This window comes from Marmota flaviventris, chromosome 4 (assembly GCF_047511675.1).
Source record: "Marmota flaviventris isolate mMarFla1 chromosome 4, mMarFla1.hap1, whole genome shotgun sequence".
NCBI classification, from domain to species: Eukaryota; Metazoa; Chordata; class Mammalia; order Rodentia; family Sciuridae; genus Marmota; species Marmota flaviventris.
Window position 1 is genome coordinate 125,766,796 of NC_092501.1, and position 19,015 is coordinate 125,785,810.

A 19,015-nucleotide genomic window follows, 5' to 3' on the forward strand; every position below is an offset into this window, starting at 1 on the left:
ACCCAGGGACTTTTGGCTCATTAAACTGCTGTGGGAAAGTCACAGTCTGCCTGTTGTGGGGCTGGAGACATTTTAGTATCTCCAAGTGACAGCAGCACAAACTCAGACCAGGAACTTAGATCTGTGAGTTCCAGGCTGAGTCCAATACATGAATCCAGCAAATGCCAACCACGAAATCTAAACTGAGCCTAGAAAATCAGGAGAATCTTTGGCACAGAGTATTACTGGCACGGACACTACTTTGTCCGGGGGGCAACACAGATCAGAGAGGCCCGAGAAAGCCAGTCCTCCCCACCTCCTTGAACCCAGCAGCTATAGGACCAGCAGCAGGGAGAATCTGAACAGGCGGAGTGACTGAGCTCAGTGCTCAAAAACAGTCTCTGAGAGGCCAAAAAGGGCAGTGTCCCCAAACAAAAGAACCAGAGAAGGACTGACTCCCTCTTCCCACAATTGGTACCCTGGGGAGAGTAGTGGGGTACAGTCCTAAAAGTACGTTGATTCATTTAACACCCACAAACTCCCCTGCAATGAAATACCTGGGGCAACACCAGAACCTGTGCCATCCCTGGGAGCTTCATTTGCAGAAACTCATCTCATAGAACCCAGAGGCAACCATACCCTGGAAGTGAAGCCAAAAATGTCTTCCACAGACCCTCACACCATTCCTCTGACAAAGGAAGCTAAGAAATGAAGGACAGTTTGGCATAGACAGTGTGCATATACTCTCATTGACTATTCTGTTATGTTGTTTTTGTTTTTATTTTGTTGTTCTGTTTTTGAATGTGTATTGATTGATACATGATGGACATTTATACATTTGTACACATATTTGTTTCCACTTTTTCATTTTTAGCATTTCTTGAAGGTAGCTATTTTTCAGTGCTCTTTTTTTCAGGGTTAGAAATTTTGATTAGTATCTTCTGGATTGATTTTCTTTTTTATGTTTCATAACTCTATTTCCCTTTTTCTCCTCTTCCTAACAACCAAACTCTAGTGTTCGCTTTTTCACTCTTCCTTTAATTATTTTATTTTCTTCTTCTTCTTCTTCTTCTCCTTCTCCTTCTCCTTCTCCTTCTCCTTCTCATTCTCCTTCTTCTTCTCCTTCTCCTTCTTCTTCTTCTTCTTCTTCTTTTTCCTCCTCCTCCTCCTTCTCTTCCTCTTCCTCTTCTTCTTCATAAACATATCCTATCTCTCCTCTGCATTTGTCTAATTAGTCTCTCAAATCAAAAAACACTTTTCTACCCCCTCTCTTCTTCTTTCCTGTTAATGAACTCTGTCTTTTACAGGATACTTATAGATATTCATCTTCATTTACTTTTTCTCATTTTTGGAATTTTTTGAAGGCAGATATTTTTCATGGATCAATTTTATTTTGCAGAAAATAAATGATAAACTCTTCTTTATTGAAAGATGTTCAGTTGGGAAGTAGATAAATAATTGTTAGGTAAGCTTGTATGGCACATGATTATTAAGTCTACTAATTCATACTTCTGAATTTATGCTTTCTATCCAGAGCATTATATTCATGCAGCAGTAGTCAGAAGCACTGATTTTTAAATTTTCTTCATTTAGGTCCATCCTCTTGATAATGCAGTAAAACATTAGGAGCATTTTAGCTGTAGTCATTTTCTATCATTTGAGTATGTGATGTTCTAGTTCAGAAATCAAGTCTAAGTCTAGGAAATTTAGACTGATTATTTTGTGATATACAAAACTCAAAATGTATAAATCCAATAGTTGTACTTGGTCTTCACCTGTGTTTATGTTGAAATTTTCCATCATTTATGGCTTGTCCCAAGTAACAAAATCCTGAGCCAAGGGATACCAGGTAATAGAATAGCATGGTTGTAGCAGTTTGCTTTTGCACACTGTTCAAGAGTCCACAGATTTATCTAAAGCCTCTTTTTTTTCTATTCTGTAGTAGTTTCATTAAGTATTTCCTCACATATCTTAGCTGTAGTATGTATAGTCTGTGGAGTCTGTGTCCAAACCCTTGGTATGACCCATGGATGAAGGTGGCATAGAAGAGGCAACAGAAACTGCATCTTGTGATGATGATGATGATAACAAGCTTGTGTGTACATTTTGATCTTGATCCTCAGGAAAATTTTTTTCCTAGGATGTCCCCCAACTGTCCGTCCAACATGCCTCACTTGTTCAGAAATATCATCTCTGATATTTGAAACAACATCCCACATGTCCAGAAAGGAATCAAAGCAGGAGCCCTCCTGCTTTTTGGACATAAGGTTTATATGAGAATGTGTAGCCATGAGCAACAGCAGCAAGGAACGTCTCAATACAGATAATAAGGTCCTGGAGTCCTGTGGCCATGGCTTCTATAGCTTGTCATTCTCATGTATGCTTTTCAGAAATAGCATCAACTTTTACAAACAAAGCAGTACTGCTTGTCAAAAAGAAACAGAACCCACCATCCTTATGCCAAAATAAATTTGCCAATAGGTTGGATTGGACTCAGTTCTTCCTTTAGTACTTTATAAAACAGCAGGAGACATACATGGCAAACAATTGTGACATATTATTTATTATAACCAAATAAGTCCAAGCATTTGAAAAGCTGAAGTTTCCTTCATCATATATACCAAGCAGTTCACGGATTCAAGCAAAGATGGTGGTGAATGGTCTGACACCTTTGTACTGCAGTACACCCAGTTTGTACCTAAATAGCAACACTTCTCGGCCATGATGGACACCAACATGAAGGTGGAAAACATTTCTGCTGATCTTTGGCTTCAAGGATTCATACCGGATTTGGATATTGGTTAGTTAAATAATTAGTAAGGAATCCCATAAAGTTGTAAATGACATAAGCTTCATAGCATTCTCTGCAGGTAATCACATATAGTGCAATGCTGGGATATTTTAAAGCTATCTAACTACCTAAACTGTATATGGTTACCATCCAAAGAATCATTATTAGATTTTGTGGTTCAGGTTGTGTATAATGCAGTAGGTGTTGCAGTAGCACCCACGGCGATATAGGTACAGTCAACAGCAACAAGATTCCAGCAATAAAACAAGCCTTGGTATGTATTCCATCATCCAGTTTCTGTATTTCCCACACGCATAGGGGAATCGCAATGACTATATGGACACCAGGTAGATGACCACAGCTAAAGGTCGAATCCACTGTCTCCAGGTCCTCCACATACACGTGCAAGGCATATTTTCGCATAAATCAGATCGGCATAGCGAGGAAAAATAGCTCAAAGGATATTATGAAATGCGGAGCCCTATTCTGTGGTTGTTTGTCAATTTGCATACTAGGGAGAAAGAGCTATTAGGTGACTTCACTAACAGCTCCAGCCACCTCCTGGGCTGGCACTGTGCTTTGTGCTGCTCCTGATGCAACTATGGCTGCTGAGGATGCTACCACCAAGCAGTGCAGGCAACATCCTTTCTTCCCCAACCCTCATTTACTGGCTCTGCTGAGGTGGAAACCCCTGGCAGAGCCTCTGCCCTCACCTGGGGATAGCCCAGAGCTCCACTTGCACCATGGCCTGGAGCAGAGCGGCGCCCACCAGGACCCTGCATACTCCTGTTCTATATGCTCCTTCTTTTCTTTGGGGATCGAGCTTCCTCGATGCATCTCTTCACCCCATTTTGAAGGTAGACACAGCCCCAGCCATGGATCAAAATTTTGAGGACTAAGATGTTTGAGTAGTATATATCAGTTTTGTCGTTGTAATCTTCTTAATTTTTATTTTTTACATTTTCTTCTCTCCCTTACTGGTTTCCCTCAACTCTCTTTCTCCCTTCTCCTCTGCTATCAGCCAATCTCTATTGATCTCCCTTAACATTTTTTTACTTCTATTTTCTCTCCTCCTCTCTCATAATCATCACATCATACATCACTTCTGTTCTATCCTTGTTCACCACATGAAATTGTAAAACCTTTTGTAAACTTAATGTTTTTACCATTGCAATAACTAACTGACCGTATCATTTCTGATTATTGTGACAATCAACATTGTAGATTTCATGGCAAGAGCTATTTGGTTTAATGCTGCATCAGTTGTTGTTATTATCTGTCTCCCCCTTAACGGTAAGGTACTGGAAACCTTCAGGGACACTGCAAGCCCACAGGACAGAAACTCTACTGCCTCAAAACAAACTGTTAGATGGTTAGACACACAAAAAACAAGGGAATAAATCACCCCAAACAAACCAAAATACTTTGATATCAGAAACTATCAATACCCCAGTGGAAGAAATGTCAGAGAAGGAGATTATAATATTCATATTTAAATTGATCTGTGAGGTAAAGGATGGTTTAAGGGAGAAAAAACAGAAAGCAAAAGATCACTTAAATGACATAGAGATTCTGGAAAAAAACTAAGGAGAAATCTTTAAACTGAAGAAATCAACACACCAAATTAAAAATTCATTGGAAAGCATCAACAGCAGACTAGACCATTTGTAAGATGGAGTTTCAGACAATGAAGAAAAATATATAATCTTGAAAATAAACTTGATCATGGAGAAAATGTTAACAGACTATGAAAAGAACTTCCAAGAAATATGGGATAACATGAAAAGATCAAACTTAGATTTATGGGATAAAAGAAAGCTTGGAGATACAAACCAACGAATGCACAATCTTTTTAATAAAATAACATCTGAAAATTTCCCAAACCTTAAGAAAGAAATGGAAAATCAAATATAGGAAGCATACAGGACCCCAAATATACAAAATTACAACAGACCCACACCAAGGCACATTCTTATGAAAATGCCTAACATACAGAATAAGGATAGAAGTTTAAAGGCTTCCAGAGAAAAATAACAGGTCACATTTAGAGGGAAACTAATCTGGATCTCAGCTGATTTTTCAACCCAGGCCCTAAAAGGACTTGGAATAATATATACCAAGCTCTGAAAGTAAACGGATGCCAACCAAGAATACTATACCCAGATCCAGAGTATACAAAGAACTCAAAAAATTAGACAATAAGATAACAAATAACCCAATCAACAAATGGGCCAAGGACCTGAACAGACACTTCTCAGAGGAGGACATACAATCAATCAACAAGTACATGAAAAAATGCTCACCATCTCTAGCTGTCAGAGAAATGCAGATCAAAACCACCCTAAGATACCATCTCACTCCAGTAAGATTGGCAGCCATTATGAAGTCAAACAACAACAAGTGCTGGCGAGGATGTGGGGAAAAGGGTACACTTGTACATTGCTGGTGGGACTGCAAATTGGTGCAGCCAATTTGGAAAGCAGTATGGAGATTTCTTGGAAAGCTGGGAATGGAACCACCATTTGACCCAGCTATTCCCCTTCTCGGTCTATTCCCTAAAGACCTAAAAAGAGCATGCTACAGGGACACTGCTACATCGATGTTCATAGAAGCACAGTTCACAATAGCAAGACTGTGGAACCAACCTAGATGCCCTTCAATAGACGAATGGATAAAAAAATGTGGCATTTATACACAATGGAGTATTACTCTGCATTAAAAAATGACAAAATCATAGAATTTTCAGGGAAATGGATGGCATTAGAGCAGATTATGCTAAGTGAAGCTAGCCAATCCCTAAAAAACAAATGCCAAATGTCTTCTTTGATATAAGGAGAGTAACTAAGAACAGAGTAGGGACGACGAGCATGAGAAGAAGATTAACATTAAACAGGGATGAGAGGTGGGAGGGAAAGGGAGAGAGAAGGGAAATTACATGGAAATGGAAGGATACCCTCAGGGTTATACAAAATTACATACAAGAGGAAGTGAGGGGAAAGGGAAAAATAATACAAGAGGGAGAAATGAATGACAGTAGAGGGGGTAGAGAGAGAAGAGGGGAGGGGAGGGGGGATAGTAGAGGATAGGAAAGGCAGCAGAATGCAACAGACACTAGTATGGCAATATGTAAATCAATGGATGTGTAACTGATGTGATTCTGCAATCTGTATACGGGGTAAAAATGGGAGTTCATAACCCACTTGAATCAAAGTGTGAAATATGATATATCAAGAACTATGTAATGTTTTGAGCAACCAACAATAAAAATTAAAAAAATACTATACCCAGAAAAATTAAATTGCAGAACTAACAATGAAATAAAAACATTCCATGATTTTTTTTAAAAAAAGTATTTGCAACTAGAAAGCCTGTACTGCAAAACATGCTCAATAAAATATTTCATGTAGAAGAAATTTAAAATAAAAGTGAAAACCAGCAAAGGGAGGAACTACACTAAAGGAATAATCAATCAAAGGAGAAACCAATTCAAATAAAAAAATAAAAAATAAATCAAAATGACAGGGAATAAAAATAATTTCTAAATAATAACATTGAATGTAGATGGCCTAGACTCATTAATCAAAAGACATAGATTGGCAGATTGGATTAAAAAACAAGACTGAACAATATGCTGTCTCCAAGAGACTCACCTCATAGGCAAAGACATCCACAGTTTGAAGATAAAAGGATGGGGAAAAAAACATCATTCACATGGATCTCATAAACAGTTGGAGTTTCTATCCTCATATCAGATAAAGTGGACTTCAAGGCAGAGTTAATCAGAAGGAACAAAGAAGGACATTTCATACTACTTAAGGGAACTAAAAATCAACAAGACATAACAATATAACATACAAGACATAAATATATAATGCCCCAACAATGCAGCATCTACATATATCAAATAAACCCTTCTCAATTTCAACAGGAAGATAGTCCACAACACCATAATATTGAATGACTTTAATATGCCTCTCTCACTACTTGATAGATCTTCCAAACAAAAACTAAATATAGAGCTATAGAACTAAAAATGCAATTAATAATTTAGACTTAACAGACACATATAGAATATTTCATCCATCAATGACTGAAAACACTTTATTTTTAGCAGCACATGGATCCTTCTTTAAAAAAAACCATACGTTATGCCACAAAGCAAAACGTAGCAAATATAAAAAATACAGATGATACTTTGCATTTTATCACATCATAATGGAATGAAATTAGCAATCAAAGATAAAATAAAAAATAGAAGCTACTCTAACACCTGGAGACTAAATAATATGCTATTGAATGACCAATTGATAACTGAAGAAATCAGGGATGAAATAAAAAATACTTAAAGGCAAATGAGAATAGCTACAGAACATATCAAAATCTCTGGACACAAGGAAGGTGCTTTTAAGAGGAAAGTGCACTGAGCTCATTCTTTAAAAGAAAGTCACCAAATAAATAACCTAACTTTACATCTCAAAGTCCTAGAAAAATAAGAACAAATTAATACCAAAGCAGCAAAAGACAGGAAATAATTAAAATCAAAGCTGAAATTTAAAAAATTGAAAAAAAATCAAAAAATCAACAAATCAAAAATTTGGTTATTTAAAAAAGTAAAATTGATAAACTTTCAGCCAAGCTAACAAGGAAAAAGAGAAAACTCCAATTACTAAAATTCATGATGAAAAAGGAAATACCACCATGGACACTAATGAAATACAGATAATAATCAGAAACTACTTTAAAAATGTATATCCAACAAAATAGAAAATCATGAAGACATTGACAGATTTCTATAGACATATGACCTACCCAAATTGAATTATGAGGGCACAGAAAATATAAACATCAATTTCAACCAATAAAATTGAGGATGACATCAAAAGGCTACTAACAAAGAAAAGCCCAGGACCAGATGGATTCTCAACTACATCCTATTAGATCTTCAAAGAAGTACACCAATCCTTCTCAAATTATTCCATAAAATACAAAAGGAGGGAACCCTTCTAAACTTATTCTATGAAGCTAGTGTCACTCTGATACCAAAAACAGATGAAGACACATCAGGAAAGAAAACTTTCAGACCAATATCCCTGATAAACATAGATGCAAAAATTCTTAATAAAATACTGGTGAATCACATACAAAAACATATTTTAAAGATAGTGCATCATGATCAAGTGAGGTTCATCCCAGGGATGCAGGGTTATTGCAACATATGGAAATCAATAAATGCAATTCTTCACATCAATAGACTTAAAGACAAGAATCACATGACTATTTCAGTAGATACAGAAAAAGCATTTAAGAAAATTCAGCATCCATTCATGCTCAAAACACTAGAAAAACTAGGGATGGTAGGAATAAACCTCAGCATTGTAAAAGCTATATATGCTAAACCCATATCAACATCATTCTAAATGGAGAATGACATTTTTTATCCTTTAAAAACTGGAACAAGACAGTTATACCCTCTTTCACCATTTCTATTCAACATAGTCCTTGAAAGCCTAGCCAAAGCAATTAGACGAAAGAAAGGGATATAAAAGCTATACCATTCATAATAGCCTCAAAAAAATGTTTGGGAATCAATCTAACAAAAGAAGTGAAAGACCTCTACAATGAAAACTACAAAACACTAAAGAAAGAAATTGAAGAAGACCTCAGAAATGAAAAGATCTCCCATGTTCTTAGATACACATATTGTCAAAATGGCTGTACTACAAAATGTGCTATACACATTTAATGCAATTTCTATTAAAATTGCAAAGACACTTTCATAGAAATAGAAAAATCAATTGTGAAATTCATTTGGAAAAATAAAATGCCCAGAATAGCTAAAGCAGTTCTTAGTGAGAAAAGTGATGCAGGAAGCATCACAATACCAGACCTTAAATTATAGTACAGAGGTATAGTATCAAAAAAAAGCATGGTATTGGTACCAAAACAGACATGAAAACCAATTGTACAGAATAAAAGACACGGAGACAAACCCACATAAATACATATCTTATACTAGACAAAGTCGCCATAAACGTACATTGGCAAAAAGATAGCCTATTCAACAAATTGTTCTGGGGAAACTGAAAATTCATATGTAGTAGAATGAAATTGAACCCCTATCCTGCCACCTTGCCCAAATCTCAAAGTGGATCAAAGACCTAGGCATTGACAAAAGACACTGTGCCTGCTAGGAAAAAATTAGGCCCAACTCTCCATTATGTCAGCTGAGGAACCAACTTCCTAAATAAGACTCCCAAAGTGCAAGAAGTGAAATCAAGAATGAATAAATGAGATGGTATCAACTAAAAAGCTGCTTCACAGAAAAGGAAATAATAAGAATGTGAAGAGAGAGCCTACAGAATGGGAGAATATCTTTGTCACCTGCACATCAGATAGAGCATTAATCTCCAGGATATATAAATAACTCAAAAATCTTAACATTGAAAGAACAAATAACCCAGTCAATAAATGGGCAAAGGAACTGGATAGGCACTTCGCAGAAGAAGAAATGTGAATGGTCAACAAATATATGAAAAAATATTCAACATCCCTAGCAATTAGGGAAATGCAAATTAAAGTACACTGAGATTTCATCTCCGGTGAGAATGGCAATTTTCAACCCCAGTAGGGGCTGGGGTTGTGGCTCAATGGCAGAGCGCTTGCCTCGTGCATGTGAGGCACTGAGTTCGATCCTCAGCACCACATAAAAATAAATAAGCAAAATAAAGTTTGTTTAAAAAAATACAAGTAACAATAAATGTTGGTGAGCATGTGGGGAAACTGGTTCATTCATACATTGCTGGTGGGACTGCAAATTGGTGCAACTATTCTGGAAAGCAGTATGGAGATTCCTCAGAAAACTTGGAATGTAACCACCATTTGACCCTGCTATACCACTCCTTGGTTTATACCCAAAGGGCTTAAAATCAACATACTACAGTGATGCAGCCACATCAATGTTTGTAGCAACTCAATTCACAATAGCCAAGCTATGGAAACAATGTAGGTGTCCTTCAACAGATGAATGGATAATGAAAATGTGCTACATATACACCATGGAATATTACTCAGTTATAAAGAAGAATGAAATTATGGCGTTTGTAGGTAAATGAATAAAACTGGAGAATATCATGCTAAGTGAACTAAGCCAAACCCCAAAACCAAAGGCCAAATGATCTCTCTGATATGTGGATGCTAGGGATGGCAAGGAGAGGAAGAATATTGGATTAGATAATGGGGAATGAAGGGAAGGGAGGGGGAATGTGAATAGGAGAGACAGTAGAATGAAACGAACACAACCTTCTTATGTTCATATATGAATACACGAGTAGTATAACTCCATGCAACGTACAACCTCAAGAATGGGATCCTAATTAGAATAAGTTATACTCTATGTATAATTATTCAAAATACACTGTACTGTCATGTATATCTAAAAAGAACAAATAGATGTAAAAAATGAAAAAGAGTAGTAAGCAACACAGCATGACAGAACTCTCGCCAATCAGCAGACATTGAAACTGTTGAAAAGCTGAGCCAGTACATATAAGAGGGTCCAGAATTCCAGACAGCTCCAGACAGGCTGTGTATAACCCTAAGCAGGTGCCCGGTTACATTTCTAACGAGATTGCTAAGTAAAATAATCTATTAACACTAGCATTGTCATTTTTCCAAAACCAGTAAGTCTCTCTAAATGCTTTGGAACTTATTCTTCATAGAATTCATATTTCAGTGTTGCTTTGTTTCATTAATTTTTAAGATCACCTTTTTCCCATAAGAACTGCAGGTCTAGTACATTCTTTTCCTAGAAAATGTTTCCAGCCTATTGATTATCTGTACCTTGCCCACAAATACCATAAGTCCCCTGCCAGTCCTCTTAGTCCTTTGGCTACATTCAAGTGTGTGCCTAAAGACTGAAATATATGTATACATATGTTGGAGGAACAAAGCAAAGGCTATTTAGAAGAGAAATTGTACTATTACTTTAGCAAATTATTGCAATCCCAGTGGTTATCAGAGATTAGGACTGGGTAGGAGGACTTCTCAAATAAAAAAAAATTGTTTTTGTGGTTTTCTTTTTAAATAAAACAATAAATCGTTTGGATACGTTGCCTCAACAAATTAGAAATGTTACTTTCTTCTTTAAAAAGCCTCTACGTTTTCATTATTGTCAGGATTATCAACTGGACTGACTTATTATATCTGGGGAAGTACTTTTGTTTCAGTTGCAATTGAACAACAGATGAATCTTTTAAAAGTTTCAGACTTTGAAATTTATTGTATCTTCTCTTTTGAATACAGAGAAATCAGAAATTGAACAGAAGCTCCAACTTTTAGCATTAAGTAGCTGAATCACTAGATAAAGCCATTTTAGTGCATTTTAAAAAATTGGTAAAGAGCTACAAACAGTGATTTTTAACTAGCAAGCATAGTTTCAAAATCTCTAAATATGATAGTCTATGTATTTCAGTTAAACTACCAACACTCTGAATAATTGCTTTTTCTTGCCAAATGGATTTCTTTTCCTTCTTAGTCTAGTTATCTTTCAGGTTTAAAACATTAAGGTTTATTGAGCAATGGGAATATTCTTAAAAAAATTCTTTCCATCTTGGTTTATGTAAGTCTACCAGCAGCAGAATTTTATCACTCCTCAGGGTGATTATGAGCCATTGGGTTCTGGTTCTGGCTGTTGGTAAACTAGTTTTTTTTTTTTTTTTTTTTTTTAATTTATGGCATATGTACATAAGGGAGAGCAAAAAAGTTGGCTCCTGTGAGCTTCTCTAAGCCTTGACAATGCTTTGCTCATGTTTAAAACATGTCGTGAATAGGCTGTCACAGACTCAAAGGTCACTTTTCCATTTTGTTCATTTTGGGAAATGCTTTTAGGTAATTATCTGGCTTTTGTACCTAATAAGTTTAGGAGCATGGAGGCTTTCCTAGGCTACCCAGGGCTCTCTTAAAATTGTAAAACAGAGTGGCCATGCAGTTTTCATAGGCAGCATGTTGCTTCCAAGCATGGCTGGCCCAAGTGTTTTTGTGTTGCTGTTTCTGGAGACCTTTGTTCTTGCAAGATATGTCACTCAGTGTCATGTGTAAAGTTAATCTGCATATACCCGATGACACTTCCTCCTTAACTTAAATAGCATTTCACAGATTGCATATAGTGGAAGACACACTGTGCAACACAGCTGTGAACCAGGGACTTTGACTTGGAGGAGCCTAGGGGTTAGTAGTGGATCTAGCTTACATGGATTGATGAGACTGTTGTAGCCCAGAGGACAACATGGAGATTTACAGAGTGCTGTGAAAGCCCAGAGGAATGAAAGCATCTTTTGTTTGGGAAATTCAAGTTCAACTTCTGGGAGGTACCAGTTGCCCTCATGTTGGAATACTTGCAATTTGTACAGAAAGTAGCCTTAGGTTCCACTGATCTAGCCTCCTTTTCTCTTTCTCAGACCATGCACTTCCATCTAGCACTTAATATCTCCAAAAAAAAAATGTTATTCACCCCCAAAACTTCCATTTCAAGGAGCATATTTGGAAATTCTTTTGAGATGAAAAGGGAGGAGTCTTTTAAGCCTAGTCTTTATTTTTTATTTTTTTATTGGTTGTTCAAAACATTACAAAGCTCATGACATATCATCTTCCATACATTTGATTCAAGTGGGTTATGAACTCCCATTTTTTACCCCAAATACAAGTTGCAGAATCACATCGGTTACTCATCCACATTTTTACATAATACCATATTAATGACTGTTGTATTCTGCTACCTTTCCTATCCCCTACTATCCCCCCTCCCCTTCCCTCTCATCTTCCCTCTCTACCCCATCTGTTAAGCCTAGTCTTGACAGTCTCATGCAGTCTTCACATTCTTCAGACCTCAAGCCACTTTCCCCCAAATTCTCAGACATTAATCTCATGGTTCCCAAAGATCAAGTCTCCTGTTACTCTCACTCTAACTTATATAATTCTAACCCTGTTCACAGCAAAACCTCTTCACATAAGTGTCCCCATACATGTGGCTACTGCCAGACCTCCATTTCATCCCCTCCTCCCCCTGCAGAGTAGTCCTTGCTCATGTCATGAGTAGCCTCCATGTTGCTAAATTCAGTGTGCCCTTTTTGGTCATCATCTTATTGGTCCCTGAGCTGCACTGAACTCAGCACACTGCTTTGAAGCTCATTCTTCCCTTGGCTTCCATGGTAATCTCATCCCAATTTTCCTCCTGCCTTTCCTGACTGCTCCACCTCAGTCTCCTTTGCAGATTCATTTTCCTCCTGGGCCACTGTCCTTTTCATTCTAAATTCTCTTTCTAAGCCACTTATTTGCTGCCTTGATTTCAGATGGTCGGTACACAAACAAAAATAGTCATAGAAATGGCAGGAATTTACAAAAATGCATAGTAAATATATAAAATGAGTTCTCCTTTCATCTGTTTTATTTTCATGATGTTTCTAATGTGTAATTATTTGAGTGGTACTTCACATTTTTTCAAACCATTCTTAATGTAGCTATAAACAGGTTCCAAGCTAGAAATGAATTAGAGTCCTGTCTGATTGCAACCTATTCCTTCTGTAGATGAACAAACTGAAATCCACGGAGCTTAAGTACTTTCCTTAGAGTCACACAACTGGTTCATGTCTTACTCGAATCTACAACAACTCTGTGAGGGCATATGGATTCATCATTATTTAAGAGATGAGAAAACTGAGGTATTGGTAATTTGAGTCTTGGACAAATTTTCAAAACTCCTAAGTTGCAGAACAAGAACTAAACACCAACCACTAGTTCCCAGGTTGTTGGCACAGACCTTACTGCTTCTCTGCAATTATAGAAATGTTGTAACTAAATTATGTTTGAAAGCTGAGTTATCTTTTTTTTTAAAAAAAGGCAAACACACAACAAATTCAGCCTGACAGGATTGTGGAGAGGAGGGCAGGGAGGAGGAGTTGCAAAGTAATATGAATTCTAAGTGTTTGTCCAGATGTAAAGACTGAGTTAGGTGTTTTTTTTTTTTTTTTTTTAAACCCAGGCCCTGTGTTAATTTAAAGTGTCTATGTTGTTTTTTCCTCCTTTCCCCTTGGTATGATCCACTTTCATTGTAAGTGGCCATGCCTTAACACCCATGGCCAAACCTACCTAGCTTCAGATCCCAAACTCTGTACTGCTTGAATTCTCAACATCCCAGGCCTCTCTGTCTCTGTAGAAGGAATCCTGAGATGGGCATAGAGGGAGATTTACCTGAGCTATTGTGCATTGTAGCCATATGAGGGGCTAGGCTGGCATTGCAGGGAGAGATCCCATGATGCAGGTGGACCTCCCTCTCAAGCTCTGCCTAAGATCCCACACAGCACCTGAGATGGGTGTGAACTCACCAAGATGTCAATAGACCTCACCAAGCAAGATTCCACACTTGAAACCTTATCCCCTGCCTTATTTGGTGAAGAACATTTTATTGAAACTCCTTTGCTAGTCCCCTTATGAAAATAAAGAGATTCCAGGTGCATGCTCTCTTCTCCAGAGCTCTTTCCAGCGTGGAAGCTGACCCTTAAGGTCTCAGAACCATCCCTCCCTCAATTAGAAAACTACTCTCTGTGTTGTGTGGTTTTTTGCCTCTTAGCTTAATGTTGCAGCCAGTTCTTTTAAACCCAGTTTATTTGCGCGGGTCACTGGTAAGAGTATTTAGTGTTCTAAACTTGTTGCTCAGATAGTAAGAGTCTTCACAACTGAAGATTAAAAGAAAATTTTGCTAAGCAAGATCTAATAATATCATGCTAAGTGAAATAAGTCAATTCCCAAAAACCAAAGGCTATGAGGATGCTAATTCACAATGGGGGGTTGGAGAGGGGAAGAATACAAATACTTTGGATTAGACAAAGGCGAATGAAGGGAAGAAAGGGGGAATGGGAATAGGAAAGACAGTAGAATGAATTGGATGTTATTTTCCTATATGCATATATGATTACAGGATCAATGTAATTCTACATCATGTACAACCAGAAGAATGAGAAGTTATACTCCATGTATGTATGATATATCAAAATATGTTCTACCATTATGAACAAATAAAAATATATAGTAAAAACTAATTCACCTATGCAGACACCCAGCCCCAGGCATGCTGCACTGTACCCAGTTGAGCTCACCTGAATGGCCCTGTCCTCACGCAAACCAAGGGGTGGTATGGATGTAAAAATTCTCAACAAAACACTAGCAAATGGAATCCAAGCACACATTGAAAAGAGTATATACCATGATCAAGTGGGGCTTTTCTCAGGGATGCAATTTTTTTTTTTTTAATTCTAGGATTCCACAGCAGCTACTTTCAAGAGTCATATCAGTTCTAAGTTCATAACTGTTGATACTCGTGACCTAAAATATTGTCTATTTTAGAAAATGCTCCATGTGCTCCTGAGAAGTAGGTAAATTTAGTCATTGATGGATAAATATTCTAAAGATGTCTGTTAGGGTCACATTATTAATCATAGTTTTTAGTTCTGTAGAATCTGGATGTCTATCTAGTGGTGAGACAGTTGTGTTACAGTTACCCAATATTATTGTATTCTGGTCTATTTGATACTTATTATTGAGAATGGTTTGCTTTATGTATGTAGATGCACCATTGTTTGGGGCATGAATATTTATAAACATTATATCTTGTTGCATGATTCCCTCAAGCATATGAAGTGAGCTTCTGTGTCTCTTTGGATTAATTTTAACTTGAAATCCATTTTGTCTGATAGGAGAATAATTGGTCCTACTTATTTAAGAGAATTATTTGCATGGGATTTTTCCCCTATGCTTTCACCTTCAGTTTGTGGATGTCTTTGCCTATGAGGTGAGTCTCTTGCAAACAACATATCATTGGGTCTTGTTTTTTATTTTTATCTAATCTGCCAACCTGTGTCTCTTTTTCTTCAATTTTGTTTTATTTTTTAGTTGTAGATGGACACAATACCTTTATTTTATTTATTTACTTTTATGTGGTGCTGAGGATCAAATTCAGGGCCTTACACGTGCTAGATGAGTGCTGTACCACTAAGCCACAACTCAAGCACCAAACTTTGTCTTTTGATTGAAGAGTTTAGACCATTTATATTCCATGTTATTATAGAGAGATGCTCTTTAATTTGTGCCATTATGATGTATCTGTAGTGTTTAAATCAGACTTTATTCTCATTTAATTGACTATTCTTCTAGTGTAGTTCATCCCTATGCTGATTTTCAATTTGTATTTTTCCTTTCTTCTTCATGAAATATTTCATTGAGTATGTTTCATAGTGCAGGTTTTCTGGTTATGAATACTTTTAGCTTCTGTTTATCATGGAAGGGTTTTATTTCATCTTCAATTGTATGTTTTTTTTTGTTTGTTTGTTTTTTGTTTTGTACTAGGGATTGTACCCAGGGGTGCTTAACCACTGAGCTATGGTGTTTTTTTTTTTTTATATTTTGAGACAGGGTCTTGCTAAGTTGCTTAGGGCCTTGCTAAGTTGCTGAGGTTGACTTTGAACTTACAATCTTCCTGGGTCAGCCTCCTGAATTACTGGGATTACAGGCATATGCCACCACACCTAGCCCTGGCCACTGATTTGCAGTGATCTGTGAGGAGACACCAAGGGTTTGCTCAACAGGTACATCCACTCACAGTGAGAGTTACAAAGAAGACCCATGGCTCAGAGAGAAAGGGGAAGAGGGGGAAATATGTATGTCTGGCTTCTTTTTGTTTCCCAAGTGGTCAAGGCTCACCCATGGGCAGTTAATGCCCCAGAACTTCTGCTTTTTTCCATTCAGTCTCTCCTCAGAGGCTGCTCAGGAATCATATCTAAAGCCTTATTTCATACTGATATATTTATGTCCAAAAATGAAGTTCAGGTTCATGCAGTGGTTGGGCAAGGATCCAAGAGAGCTAACAGTGACTGCCAGCATTTTAAGGCCTGGCTGAGGCTAGAAGTCCACACGTGGACTTCTAGCACACTCTATTGGTCAAGGCAAGTCACAGGTCAGTCCAGATTCCAGGTTCATGGAAACAGACTCTATCTCTCAGATTGAAGCTGCAGAGGCACCTTGTAAAGGGTCTGGATCCCAAGAAGGAAGTGATGGGGGCAGTTATCACACAGAATCTAGTAAGAAGTTAGCCAGGACAGAGGAGTGGGAGGAGGCCCAGTATTTTAGCAAAATGTTCCTGCTTTACCAGAGCTAAAGCTTAGAGGGACTAAAGCAAAGATAAAGGCTGGATCTAGAAGGCTCTTGGGTGCCAGGCTAGGGCACTCAGATTTTTCTTGGAAGGAATCAGAGAAACACAAAGAAGAGGAAATGAACATAAATTCATTTTTGAAAAACCTTTCCATTTGGATGTAGAGAACAGTGTAGCCTAGGCAGGACCAGAGGTTGGAGGCTTCATAGTCTGCAGTTAAGGAAAGGAGATAAATCCATGTATTCAGAGAAGTGAATGAATTCCACATTGGCTTGGGCTGATTGAAAAATGCACTTCTTGTTCAGTTCAATACCAGGCGTATTTTCAGAATTTTGTTATCCTCAGTCACCTAAAAAAAGAAACAGAGTAATTAATGACCACCTGCCAGCCCTCAAAGGATGGACTTCTGTGCTCCTGGTGCTGTCAAACACAGTCCAGCTTCAAGGTATGTCTGAGTGGTTCCAACAGGCCTGGTACCCTTTGAGTGGAAATTCTGAGATGGGTGTTGTTGGACCAGGGGCTCTTGATGTCACCACTTTGTGCTTGGCCCATCTTGAGAGCTGGTTTGATGTGATCTAACTACAGAAAACTGCTCAGATCAAACAGTTTTGCAAGAGTCTGAACATAAAAATCCAGAATGCTACTTTATGTTCAATGGAAAATATGGACTAGTTAAGAAATGTACAATCACTGCTCAGGGCCTTCTTTCTCAATAAGCAAAGCTACACAGAATGCTGAATGAGATCAAGGTGCTTAATAACTTCATCTCCTGAGCCTCAGTTTCCATGTCTGGAAGGTGAGAGTAATAACCCCTTTCTCCCATGAGTTGTTACAAGGACTAAACAAAATAACACGAAACACACATAGCACGTGGATGTGAATATATATATTCAGTGAGCCTAATAATTAATTGCTGAAATACATTTTAAACTGAGTACAGTATGAATAATTTTATAATCAATAACACTATAAATAGCCATGTCAGATATATACATTCTTGACAATCAGATCTAATTAATTCAGAAGTCAAAAAAATTGGAACCTGGCCAAGGTGAATCCTGAAGTACCTAATAAAGGTAATACATAAGAAATAAAAGTTGATCAAAAACTCACCTGTAAAACCCTCCTTGAGGTAGTGTTTGGCTTGGTGTTTTTTGTATGGCCTCGCCTGGTTTTCTGGTAAGTCCCTGGAAAACATTAAAAGAATCATCTCTTGAAGTGACTTCCACTGTCGATTTTGCAATTTACTGCCTTTGTCTGCTTTAACTATTCATGTCAAGGTCATCTCCCAATTAACAGTGCCTCATGATACTGTTTACAGCACAAAGTAGTGATTTGCTTTCAGGACTTTTTCAGTTTGAAAGATTTCTTCTCACCATGCTTTCATTTATCCAGAATGTTTTCCCAGGGAAGCTTCATTCCATTTAACTGCTCTTTCTGAGTTTTGTTGTTTTCTCTGGATCATTCTGTGTTTTTCTAAAGATGAGAGAGAAGCTTGTTAGAGGGTTGTGTTTAACGTCCCAGGACAAATGAGTGCAGAGTAAAACTGAGTCTGAAAAGAGTCCAGGGGAAGGAAAGCCTTTGGCAAAATTCTAACTTCTCTATCAAAAAAGAACAACATGGTTTAGAAGATGGCGGCGAGGGGAGTGCATTGCCCCCGTGTGCTGCTTCACTGTGTGGGAGTATGACAAGTCAAGACGGCTAAAGGCTATCTTGTTAGGAATTTCCAGCAATAGTGGGGTGCTCCGGAACCTGGAGGAAGGATTTCCATCGCACGAGGATCGGCTACGGGGACTCAAACGCGAGAGGTTTGTCGCACGGAGGGTAACACTCTTATTCAGCAAATCACCCCGCGGCTAGAGTCTGCAGCGCGCGCTGGGAAACGAGGAGATAGCGACGCAGGGATACAGCGCTGCAGTTTCTGCCAGCCGAGCAAGCACCGTACTCAGGGCTGAATTCTGGGTTTGAGACGGGGGAAGGAAGCGGTCCATCTCGGTTCTCCACACCGGTCAGACCACAGAGGAGGCCAGCAGCCACCATGTTGGAAA